The sequence below is a fragment of the Heliconius melpomene genome, chromosome 1 (genome assembly GCF_056956725.1).
Source record: "Heliconius melpomene rosina isolate 202511_hmr_F chromosome 1, ASM5695672v1, whole genome shotgun sequence".
Taxonomy (NCBI): Eukaryota; Metazoa; Arthropoda; class Insecta; order Lepidoptera; family Nymphalidae; genus Heliconius; species Heliconius melpomene.
The window spans coordinates 2092944-2104997 of record NC_140389.1 but is presented as its reverse complement, the minus strand read 5'-3'; the positions used below and the strand labels follow the sequence as shown (position 1 = coordinate 2104997).

The 12054-nt window shown below is 34.5% G+C and overlaps 1 protein-coding gene across 2 annotated transcripts in view; it reads left to right on the top strand.

Moving 5' to 3' along the window:
- SPR (G protein-coupled sex peptide receptor) overlaps window positions 1–12054 on the top strand; it is a 193242-nt gene that overhangs the window by 21849 nt on the left and 159339 nt on the right. Inside the window, exon 2 of one of the 2 annotated variants that reach the window (XM_085185908.1) lies at window positions 4251–4285. The exons of the other annotated variant lie outside the window; for it this stretch is intronic. The gene's annotated coding sequence lies outside the window, so the exon portion shown is untranslated. The remainder of the gene's footprint in view (window positions 1–4250; window positions 4286–12054) is intronic. 2 annotated transcript variants of the gene reach the window in all.

Here is a 12054-nt window from a genome sequence, read left to right as displayed (position 1 = left end):
GGAAGCAGATTCACCAGAAAAAAATGATTATAAATCGTTACTAAATCAAAAAACGGAAGAACATTCCTTGTGTAAAAAAATAAATCTTTTAATAAGATAGATTTATAGGATAGATCTTTATTAGGGGTAAAATGAGAAAATAATATATAACATCTAAAATATCCAAAAGGCACAAGGGTGTGACTGTAACGCGACGGTTGTGGGGCCGATCCTCACTCGAGGAAATGAATTATTATTTATCAATATTTTCATTTCTTCTCTCTGGCACTAAGGCCCGCCATTGAGTTCCGCCACTCAAAACGCAGTGAATCGAAAAATTTAGCAGAATATGGGGAACGGAGTGTCTTAACACTAGGTTCCCTTTACCTACCCTTCTATATGTGGGGTACATCGTGAACCTGATTTTATATAAAGAATATTTTTGCTAAAACTACTGAATGAAGAGATCATCGCAGACGCTTGAGCAAAGTAAGGACGGGTCACTACTACTTTATATGATTTACGGACTCGGCGGGGAGGGATCAATATGAACCAGAGGGCAAGAAAATATTTCCTCTTTCTATAGTATCTTTAGAACATTGTCTTTGGATATTTATGTATTTGTATATATAAATACTAGTGGCCCCGGACGCGGCTACGCCCGCGAAAATATAAGCCTAAATAATTAAAATAAGTTAAAAAATAATAATAAGTGGAGATTTATTATTAGAAAAAATTTCTGAGTAGCCGAAATGAACAAACAAAAGAAGTAAAAGTAACTAAAGGAAATTCTTAATATTAGAAAAAGTACCTAAAATTTTCACCTAAAGTGCGCGCGTACTTAACATTTTTCTATATTAAATAATTATTAATTTTTGCGAATAATATTAAATAAAATCCCAAATGATTAAAATTACGATATTTTAAGTGTATAACATCGGTATAGATAACCGAACTGAGATTAATTATAAGCAGCAAATAATTACATAAAAAATAATAGTAATTCGAAAATATATAACAATTTACAAAATTAACAAAGTCATCTGCCCGTTCGCGTCGGTCATACTACACCACTCGTAGGCTAGGTCATTTGGAATCAGTGACATCTCCTTAATTATTTATTACAATGTTATACAGTAAACTATAATTTCCATCTAGATGAAATGCTATGTGACTATTATATTCATTTATTTTCATAAGGATGAATATCCAATTATAGAAATCATCTAATTTTTGTTAATGTATACAAATCTATATCGGCGCGCGCCATGTATGCATTAAGCAAACTCATTTTGGGTGACGTTTTCTTAAAACAACAAACTTTGCAAGCCGTTAGCCGCTTAGCAACGCGTAGCGACGATTGTTATTAACATGGCGGAATAAATTGTTTGTCAAATTAATTATTTTAATATATTGGTATATATCGAAAATATTACAAATATGAGAAAAAAAAAGTATCCTATGTTCATCCCGGGACCCTCAAGTATCTCTATATGAGTATCTTAACACAATTAAATCAGCGGTTTGGCCCTGATTGCGTAAAAGACAGACAGACAGACAGACAGACAGACAGAGTTACTTTCGAATTTATAATATAGGTATGGATTTGTTTCTTATTATATTTCTTCTATAACTTCCTGAGTGGTGCAGCATAAACGCCGCATTTTTTTACGGGGAAACTAAAATAATAACAAATATAATATTAAGGGGCCTGGCACAGGGGCACAAGCTTGCGAAAATAAACCCGACGGTTATGGGTTCGATTTCCACTCGGGCAAATGAAATATTTAATATTTAATTTTCTTCGCGCTTCTAAGCCATTCAACACACGATATCATGAAAATATGGCGATGCGTGGCAAACGGAGTTTTTTAACACTACCCTTTCACCCTACACTACCCTTCCCTTTGCCAACCCTGCTATGTGGAAAAACCTTTTTTATATGTCTTTTCCTAAATTGGAGTCGAACCCGCAACCATCATTTACTATCAAATGTAGTCCCACTGCGCTATAACGGCTTCTTATAAATTGGCCGCATTTATTTGTCTCAAAGGCCCCGTCACGGCGCGGCGGAGTTGGTGAAATTAACCAGCAGTCTGTCAAACACAAGTTGTAATTAAGAACTTTGGAATCCAGTTAAAGCTAGCGTTTGAAACTGAAATTTTAATATTTTCGTGCTTCACGGATCAGTATTTTAGACACTAAGAGGATTTTAGGTTTGTTTGTAATAATTTTGGGGTTTTGAGGACTAAGTACCTAATATTTTTCATTTTGTAATTATATTGGAGACATCATATTGTATATGATAATATATACCCGTTAACGTTTTAACGTGTTAACGTTTTTTTAAGGAGAGATTTTCTCCATCGTGGTGCAGTGGAGAGCGTACTGTAATTGTAATGGTTGAATCCGTCAATGCACATCATTCAATTAAATTTGTTTCGTAGTTTCATGATTTCCGTCTCGTGTTCGTAAAGAAAGAGGAGAACACAGTATAAACGAGTATAGTAGAAAGAATTGTGAAGCTGAATAAGACATTATAAAAAAATTTAAAAGAAATGGATAATTTAATATTTTAGAAGAATTTTTAACGTAGTGGGACTCGAATCCGCGCTTCCTAGGGACCGGGGTCAGACCGCTTGGACGGCAGTGTTGTGAAAATCGAAACTTTACCAGTACGTACAACCCTATTATATTCCAATATCATTACCGTTTCAACTCCTTCGCACAAGCAGATTATACTTCAACGAAGGACACCCAATTGTTCATTTATGTTTAATTTGTAAAGGACAAAGTAAAATGGACTCTATTTGTTTGGATTAGAGATTAATTTGATTTATTTACCCACCATCCGATTACCGTCAAAGGACTAAGTTAGGGATGTCAGAATTAATTAATTAATTTTTGTTTTTATTGTGTATTCAATAAGGCTTTGTTATTTGTTTTAAAGTATACTAGTAATGTGCTTGCGGCTTCGCCCGTTTGAACTACACAATTATTTATTCACTAATCGTCTAATAACAATATCATTTCATTTTCCATTCCATATCTATCCATAGATATAGAACAAATATCTATCCATAGATATAGAATGCTAAAAGAAGATTGTTAGATTAGAATAGCGAAAACTGTATTTGAATTGGTGTGTACAATGGTACAGATAAACACTTAAAATAACTCATTCATATGAGTGAGAATCAGACCCTCGAGAAGAGTCAGGTTTTAACAATAGATGTTTAATTGGATATTTAAGGTTTTAACGAAATGTGCACTTTGATTGCCTCAGTCTCGCTAGCTCAGCTCGTTAAATTTAAAGTAAGTTTTATTTTCCTTTTTTCTTTTACCAAGACTAATTATTCTGTGCTCGGCTATTTCGATCAATGTGTTTTTTTCGTTCTTTTCTATATATAAGCATATAAGGATTAGCTTTCATCTTTAAGCGCAACTCTACATTCTCTAATAGTATGACATCCCAGGATTCCCAGACATTAGCATTAAAAAATAGTCTATAAAATATCACGAGAGTTTATATTTGTAATAATAAAAATGTATAACGGATGTATAATGGATCAACCCACCTGTACTAAAGACATTTTACTAAAATACCCTTTTCCAGAAATGGACGTAACCTATTTCCCACGATAATGCCGATTAAAATCTTTATCATGTATTTTAGTGAATAATATATTATTTTGATCTAAGAAGGTTCCCTTCTATCTTGGAATAATTAATATTGAAATGTTCACTATCCAATATTCTTCATAGATATATTAGTTATATCGTCTATTGATATGGGTCTTTAAATAAACTATTTAGTCTCTTATGGATGTCTGGCGGCAAGCCTAGGTTGGAGTTCAGCAGCGGACGCCCTTGCTCCTGATGGCATCCCCTCAAGCAACCATGTAGTGTTTGCAATTTCTCAAGCACAGAGTACTCTCCTCCCTCCTTAATAGGTGTTGCCACTAAATGTGTAAATAAAGGCCACTAGGGCTAACAGGATTAACCTCGAAATTAATAGTATTAGTACAAGTTCGAAATAAAAAAAAAAATCCAATTATTTTTTTATCTGGCTATGTTTTATTAGGCAGAGGGAACCTAGAACCTAGTGTTAAGACACATCGTTCCCATTGAGATACTTCTGTTTCCCTCTTTTCGCCGAATTCTCGAGGCATTGCGTGTTAAGTGGCGGAACTACGTCGCGCTCTGCCTCATTACCAGATATCAGATACTACTTATTTCTACAAATAAATAATTATTCCTTTTCTTTTCAGGTTATTTAAATCGTTAGGCTGCGCGATATAAATTGGTAAGTTCCGTTATTCAATTATATGTTTTTTGGGTTTATTTCAAACGTTTGAAATTCATTTGCTACAATAACAAAAAACTGTATAGTCAAATAAAAGAAGACATTTGAAAGTTACCATTATGACAACAATTATTATAAAACAGTATAAAGTTAATATTTCAGAGGCTTCCATACAAAAACGTTTTTTGCCGTTTCTATAGGTAATGATACGGAACCCTTTGTGCGTGAGTACGACTCGTACTAGGCTTTTTGTTTTATAATAAACGTTATAATAATAACGTTTTCATTAACGATATTATTAAAAAAAAACTATAAGAATTCAATAGTAAGGGAAAAGTCTTTTGTTCCTAAAACAATGTGTTGATACTCCAGCAAGGTCACGTACAAAGGATCAGGGCTCCCCCGAGGTTATGTCATATGAAAAGGTTGATGACAGAGGCTGAAGGCAAAAAATATGTCGTGACCGATTTACTAAAGAACCATATTTTTTAGCTCCACGCTGTATCCCGAATGAAGAAAGGTAGGCTGATTTAACCTGTTAAGACACTCCGTTCTCCATAGGACATTTCTATTTTCCACTTTCCGCCAGAATCTGGAGGTATAGCATGTTGAGCGGCGGAACTTAACGCCGCGTTTTTCCCCGTTACCAGAGCGAGAAAATGAGAATTAAATATTTAATTTCCGTAAATGTTAATTGAACCCAAAATCATCTCGTTTATAGTCGCACTCTTTTGCCCCTGAGCCACGACGGAACTACGCGTAAATGACTAAAATGGAATAGGTGGTCATTTTAATAATTTTTTAACTTCATAAAATTATTTATATATATAATATTACTAATTTATTGCTCATATTTCTTACGTGTTTACGAGTTAAAACTATATTGTATTTACAACTTGGCGTAGAGAGCGTAGGATTTAAAAGCTTTTGTTGAGCTTTTCTTGAAACCACGAGCTTATATCTTTTTGTTTTGAACCTGTAAGTTGTTGTTCCAAATACTTTAATCACATTTTCAAATCAGCTCTTTATACCACGTAAGTAAGGCCGTCCTGGCGCAGAGCACAAGGGTCTGACTGTACCGCGAAGGCTTTTGGGTTCAATCCCCATTCGAAGTAATGTACATAGTATTATTTATTAATGTTTTCATAACTGTGCTCTGGCATCGAGACAAAAGCCCGGCGTTAAGTTTCACCATTCAACTCGCAATACCTCGAGAAATTCTGCGGAAAGTGGGGAACGGAGTGAGATTTAACACTTTGTTCCCTCTGCTTACCCTTATGGGGATGCGCGGGATACAGCGTGAAGCTGATTTAATTTTTTAGTAAAGTTATTCCATTTTACTCATCTAGGGGCCGTCGGAGTAAAAGCGTGCAAGCGTGGTTATAGGTTCGATTCGCACTTGGGGAAACGAAGTGTTAAAAAATTTCTCTCTCTGGCATTGAGGCAACACCCAGCATCGAATCGTCAGCCCCTCAACACTTAATGCCTCAAAAATTTGGCGCAAAGTGGGGAACGGAAGATGGAGAACGGAGTGTCTTAACACTAGATTCACTGGTCCACTCTGCCTACCCTGCTAAGTGCAGCTTGAACCTCAAAAAAAATTTAAGTTTATCTAGACAAAGTCACGAAAAAATGCTAGCCACGAGTAATTCATATTTCACAGTGGATTTACAGTGTTATGAATATAAAACTACTGAAATAACTAAAACTACAAAGCATTTTAAAATTAACGAGAAGACGAGCACGGATAAATCTAGTTTTGTTTCTATAATAAAAGGCGAGTAAATCATATAAACACAGTTGGATGGTGTTAGTACTAGTTTAATACTAGTTGGTTCCTGCAATTCCGCTTGATAGGACTTTATGAGTAGCATTTAACATATAATCAAAACATTATACATTCCAGATCCAGAGATATACGAGTATGCTTACCAGTGTCATATAAAGCTTTGATAAGGAACTATTTATTTATCTCTTAAAATAAATCAGCTTTACGTTGTATCCCGTACATAGCTGGGCAGGCAAAGGGAACTTAGTGTTAGCACACTCCATTCCCAAATTTCTGAGGAATTCTGGAGACATTGCGGAATCGCAACCGGTTGAGTGGTCAACATCGCGCTTTGCCACTACACCAGAGCGAAGAAATTAATTCCCACCCGAGGAAATGAAATTAAATATTTTATTTTCTTGGGTGGGAATCGAATCTACAACCTGCTGCGTTTACAGTCACACTTTGTGCCACTTCGCCACCACTGGCTCTCATAGTTTAAAGTGGTCTATTTCGGTTCCTCAACAGGTGTTCCAATCTTTGAAATCAGTTATGTGTTCTTCTCAGGCGTGCTATACATTAAAAAGTTTTATTTAAAACTGGCTGGCTGACTGGCTGCAAGCTCGTAGTTTGTAGGTTCGATTCTCGGAGGAACGATTATGTTTATTTTTATTCTGTCACTCTAGTAGACAAAGCACAGGCGTGAGTTCCGCTACTCAACATGCAATATCTCATACAAAATGAATTCGAATTCCAAAAATTATGATTGATGTTCACGTGTAGGAGAATCGTAATCGTTGTCGTTTTATCATGTTTGTGCATAGGTCAAGGTATTTTTGATTTCATTTGATTTGAAAGCGTCGACATATCATAATATTTCAACGCTATCAATTCAATTGATTGAACTGTAGGTAGGTATCATTTTCCCATATATTTCTATAATGTGTGGAACATAGAAACTGAAATGCTAGACAAGAGGTGGGAGTAAATAAATATTATATCAATTTGCAAAAATATTTGTCATTTGACAGAGGAAATTGACGCCATTGATATGGAATTGGGTAGTAGTGTCTTTAAGGTTAGTGTGTTTTCACCCGTCGTCAGTTTAAGTTGCCCGCAAATTAAATAATATTTATTAAAGATATTTTCTTTGTTTATAACTTCTTCATTGCGTACCAGAAACATATAGCGAAGTAGGCAGAGAAAACCTAGTGTTAAGACACTTCGTTTCCCACGTATCGTCTAAATGCCAAGGCTGCTGTTAGATGTGATAGATGGACCAGTCACACGATTGATCTAAACACATGGTTTTCTTCTCGCATAATAGTATAAGAAGAGAAACTTAACGTTAGGACATTCCGTTGCGACTTTAGCCATTTCTGTCCAGTTTCAAATTTGAAAGGCGTAGTTCAACGCTGCGATATTTACGAGTACCTTCCAATGGGAATTTAGTCCACAATCACCACGTTTTCAGTGACTGTGCCACGAACGCCTATAGAATGTCTCATTTCAGATTTTTCGTACAAATTTCAAAAAGTAAAGGCTTTATTTGACTTTTAACGTTTTAATATGCTAGTAGATTGCTTGTATTCAGCCTTGCATATTATTTAACTTGACTTTGACTTTTTAATATACTGTCATTCGTTTATTGATTTTGTCATAAAAACATTATATTGGGTTATATTGCGACACAGGGGAATTAAATATTTAATATTATCATTTTCTCGCATTGGTAACGAGGCACAGCGCGGCGTTGAATTCCGCCACTTATTATGTTAATTATTGTGTGTTCATAAATCCCAAATTGATGTTTAATATTTCATAAAATATTTAAAATATATATGATTGAAAATAAAGATAGGACTATAACTAACAATTTCTTTAATCTATTTAAAATAAAAATTATTTACAGTGCGATATATACACAACACATATTTGAAGTCTCTTATAACAGCTTCAGTCACTTATATTTTTCCATCAAAATAGCTTTTTCGTTTTCGATAATGTTTAAATATTTTATAAGTAAACCTATTACATAAGAGAACAAGGGAAAAATCTAATGAGCTACAACGGAATTTTACAAGAATCACACTGATGAACTGGGTTAATATACCTAGTAGTACCTACTGATAAGATAAGACGATTCTCAGAGATGTATGCATTTGCACAGCATCTTATTGTATAATATGTAAATATGCTCAACTGTTGCCAAGGCTGTCGTGGTGCAGTGGTATAAGGCAGGTCTTATTGTAAACGTGATGATTATGGGTTCTATCCTCATTTTGAGGAGTGATTTTATTAAAATTATCCTAATTATCCCGCCCGGGTAGATAAAGAGCGACGTTAAGTTCCGCCACTAGAAAACTCTAAAATTAGGCAGAACGTTACTGGACTTAGACATTAGATTTTTTCTCTGTATATAAGTTGGTCCATATAAATAAAATTAAAGTGTCTGTCTGTATTTTCAATATGTGTTTTTAAAAGTGCATATTGTTGTTTACATAATTGACGACACTAAAATACGAAGAAATAATTATTTTTTTTTTGACTGTGGTACGTTTACTGAGATAGAGGGGGTTATGGACTACTTTTTATCCCGGAATTACCGCGGGATCGGGAAATCCGTATTTATTGTACACGCGTACCTAACTAATCTGCGTAACCTAACGCCTTCCTAGATATAAATAAAAAGTAAAATATAGCCTACATACTTATATATACTTAATAATATATTCCTCATATACAATTGTTCGATTATTACTCATGACAATGTTTTCCCCTCGAAACGCCCATTACAGTACAAAGCAGATATGAGGTAAACAAATTTTTCATAATAATGATACGGCTTTTCGTTTCGAACGCGGTATTTTAATTAACTTTATTAAAGAGAAAACGGTTGAGTATATTAAACACAGTCAAGCGAAATGATTAAGCCAGAACCTTTATAGTATGTAGCGAATGTGTTAACGAATATGCAAATTGTTATAAAAATAAAAATATGCAAGCTATTAATTTTATTACGTAAATTACGTATTTGACGTGGTCCAATTTTAGATAATAAAATGAAAAATGTCGTTTTTCCAGTGTATCCTAGGGTTAGAATACTCCGTCCTCATTCAACACTTCCGTTCGTACTTTCCACCGAATTTTCGAGGCATTATGTGTTGAGTGGCTGTCCTCAACGCCACGCTTTGCCTTGTTACCAGAATGAAGGAATGAAAATATTAAAATATTACATAGCGGAAGTTTTATTGTTTAGATTTACTTGTGTTCAGCAACATTACCCAAATTTTTATTCGGGGGAACTTCCCACTCGGGGGAATGAAATATTTTTATTAGTAGTATCTAGTAGTTACTTTCGAATTGTGGCGTTTCGCCTCGAAAATTGCGCGAAAAATATCTTAATGCTAGTTTCCACATAAAAAAAAGAAAACCATATAAATATTTGAATCTGTTATGCCTGCACAGACAACTTTTCACTGCGCTACAAATGTTATAGGAAATTTTAAATTTATTTATAGTTGCAATCTAACACTAACCTTATCTATTACGTAAAACAAATTTCATTTCGAAAGTTATTTGATTTTCAGAATCAAACGGAATGGTATCGTGAATTTCATTTGAGTGATTGTTCTATTGTCAATATTGAGAACAATATTGTGCATGACTTGGCGCAGTAGATATGAGGTATAGACTATATATTGGTAGCAACTGTGATTCCTGATTTAGTACAAATTGCCGTCGCGGCGTTGGACAGCGTCAGTGTAACGGTTGTCGGTTCAATTTCCACCTGGGGAATAATTATTTAATATTTTCATTACCTCGCCCTAGTAGTTCGGCGTTGGGTTCCCTCATAAGTTGATTTTTTTTTATTTGATTGACTTTTCCGCTTTATTATATTACTGTAGATTTATATAGATTTATATTATTTATAATTGGTTCCATTATAAAACCGAAGAATATATATATTTTGGAACCACTGAGATTTCGTCTGATAGAATTCTCTTTTTTCTCGTTTCTTTCATTTACGTTGTATGCCGCATGTAACAGGGTAGAGAACCTAGTCTTGTTATAATATTGTCTCCACTTTCCGCAAAAAATCGAGGCATTGTGTGTTAAATGGCGGAACAGCGCTCAACGCCCTGCTGCCCTATCGTACCAGAGCGAAGAAATTAAAATATGTTTTAATAAAAAATATTTCGTTCCCCCGAGTGGGTATCAAACTCACAACCGCCGCGTTACATTCACACGCTTTTGCCCCTGCGCCACTTTAGCCTCAATATAGCCTATTAACAGTATAGATATTGAAATTGTTTACAATTGTTCTATTATATCTAAGTTCATTATACGTTTACAGTATAGCAACAAACAATCGTTCGGCTTGTATATGTATTTAGTTTAGCTATAGCAATAGATGTACAAGCTTTCAACACCCTATATAAACTTGCCCCATATAATTCTATCCGAGAGCCCAACTTATGGCCAGTGACGCGTGAGACCGACGGAAAACGTTTAACCCCGTATCGTTATAATATCCGGTGTGTGAAAATTTTATTTTTGGGGTTTTTTTTTTTATTTTTTAGTGATCCCCAAAGGAGATTGAAGATCGTGGTTATGATTTGTGATTCGGTTTTCTTTTTATTATATTTAAGCGTCTGGTTATCGAATGTGGGAAAATATTGCAATACTACAATGTAACTATGTTATTTTAATAAAAAAAAATCTAATATTTTTCTAAATTTTTTTTTTAAGATTATACGAAAAATATAAGATATAAGTGAGTTTCAGTATTGTAAATGCTAATTTCACATGAATGTTGAATTATTCAAGAATTACAATACAATTTGTATACGGAATATGTATGTGGAATGCTTTATACCGTTTTGTTGGAAGGGTGCGTGGGATTACATGAATTTTAGTACAAAATAGAATTGGGTGCTATTATAATATAGCTTATGTTATTACTGAGTAGATTAGTAGTACGACTTGGGTTCCTTCTAGAATAGTGTCTATATTCTCCGGTAACTCCTCTGGTGTTACACGGTGTCGACGGGGGCCTTGATTACTTATCATTAGAGAATCAATATGTGCGTTGCCTTGCCTATTCTATAAAAAATATTGAAGCTAATGGTCTTAAGTTCATACTAATATTTATAATGTCTTAGATTATTATAAGATAGCTTAGCTTAGCCTTAGCTTTTAAGAAGCTTTTAAACATTGAAGAGAAACTAAGACGATGCCGATGGTATAATTAGACAAATTTTCGATTATTCTAATTGCAATGTTAGATAGGTAAAATAACGCCGCCTCGCTCGCTCGCCTCACGTGAACCTGGAAGCCAGGTGTTCAGAAACTCCGTTCCCATTCTTCGCCTCATTTCCTCATTTTCCGCCAAATCCTTGAGGCGCCGTGGTTTGCCTCGTTACTAAAGCGAGAAATGAAATTATTTTAATATTTCTTTCCCCAGAGTGGAAATCGAACTCACGCGTTAATGGGCGCACGCTTGTGCCCCTGTGCCATGACGTCAGGCGATTTAATATAAATATGTATGTTTCACTTCAATAGAGAGATTGCTGCCTCGGGACAAATAATGAAGCTAAATAAGTTTCATAGTCGGTATGCCAAAAGATTTTACCTTCTACCGTGAAAATAATAATAGAATATAATCGGATTACATTTCGAGAAAGGGTTTACTTGGAAAAATGTTTTACGAAAGCCATGTAGATGCTACCTTTGTGTAGCAGTCTAACTCTTGTTATTTCTATACATTATATTTTTCTATTATTATAAAAACGTCGTAGCGGGGGATATTTTTAAACTATAAGGTATAACGTTGTCGTGGCGTATTTTTAAAATAAATTAATGTTTGAAGTAATTAAACTTTAAAATATTTGCCAAGACTGGATTCCTGCAGCGTTGGATTACTTCAAAGGCCAATAGGAATCTATAATAATTTTACTAGTTTTCGTACGCAATTTCGTTGCTTTATAACACTTGCCAT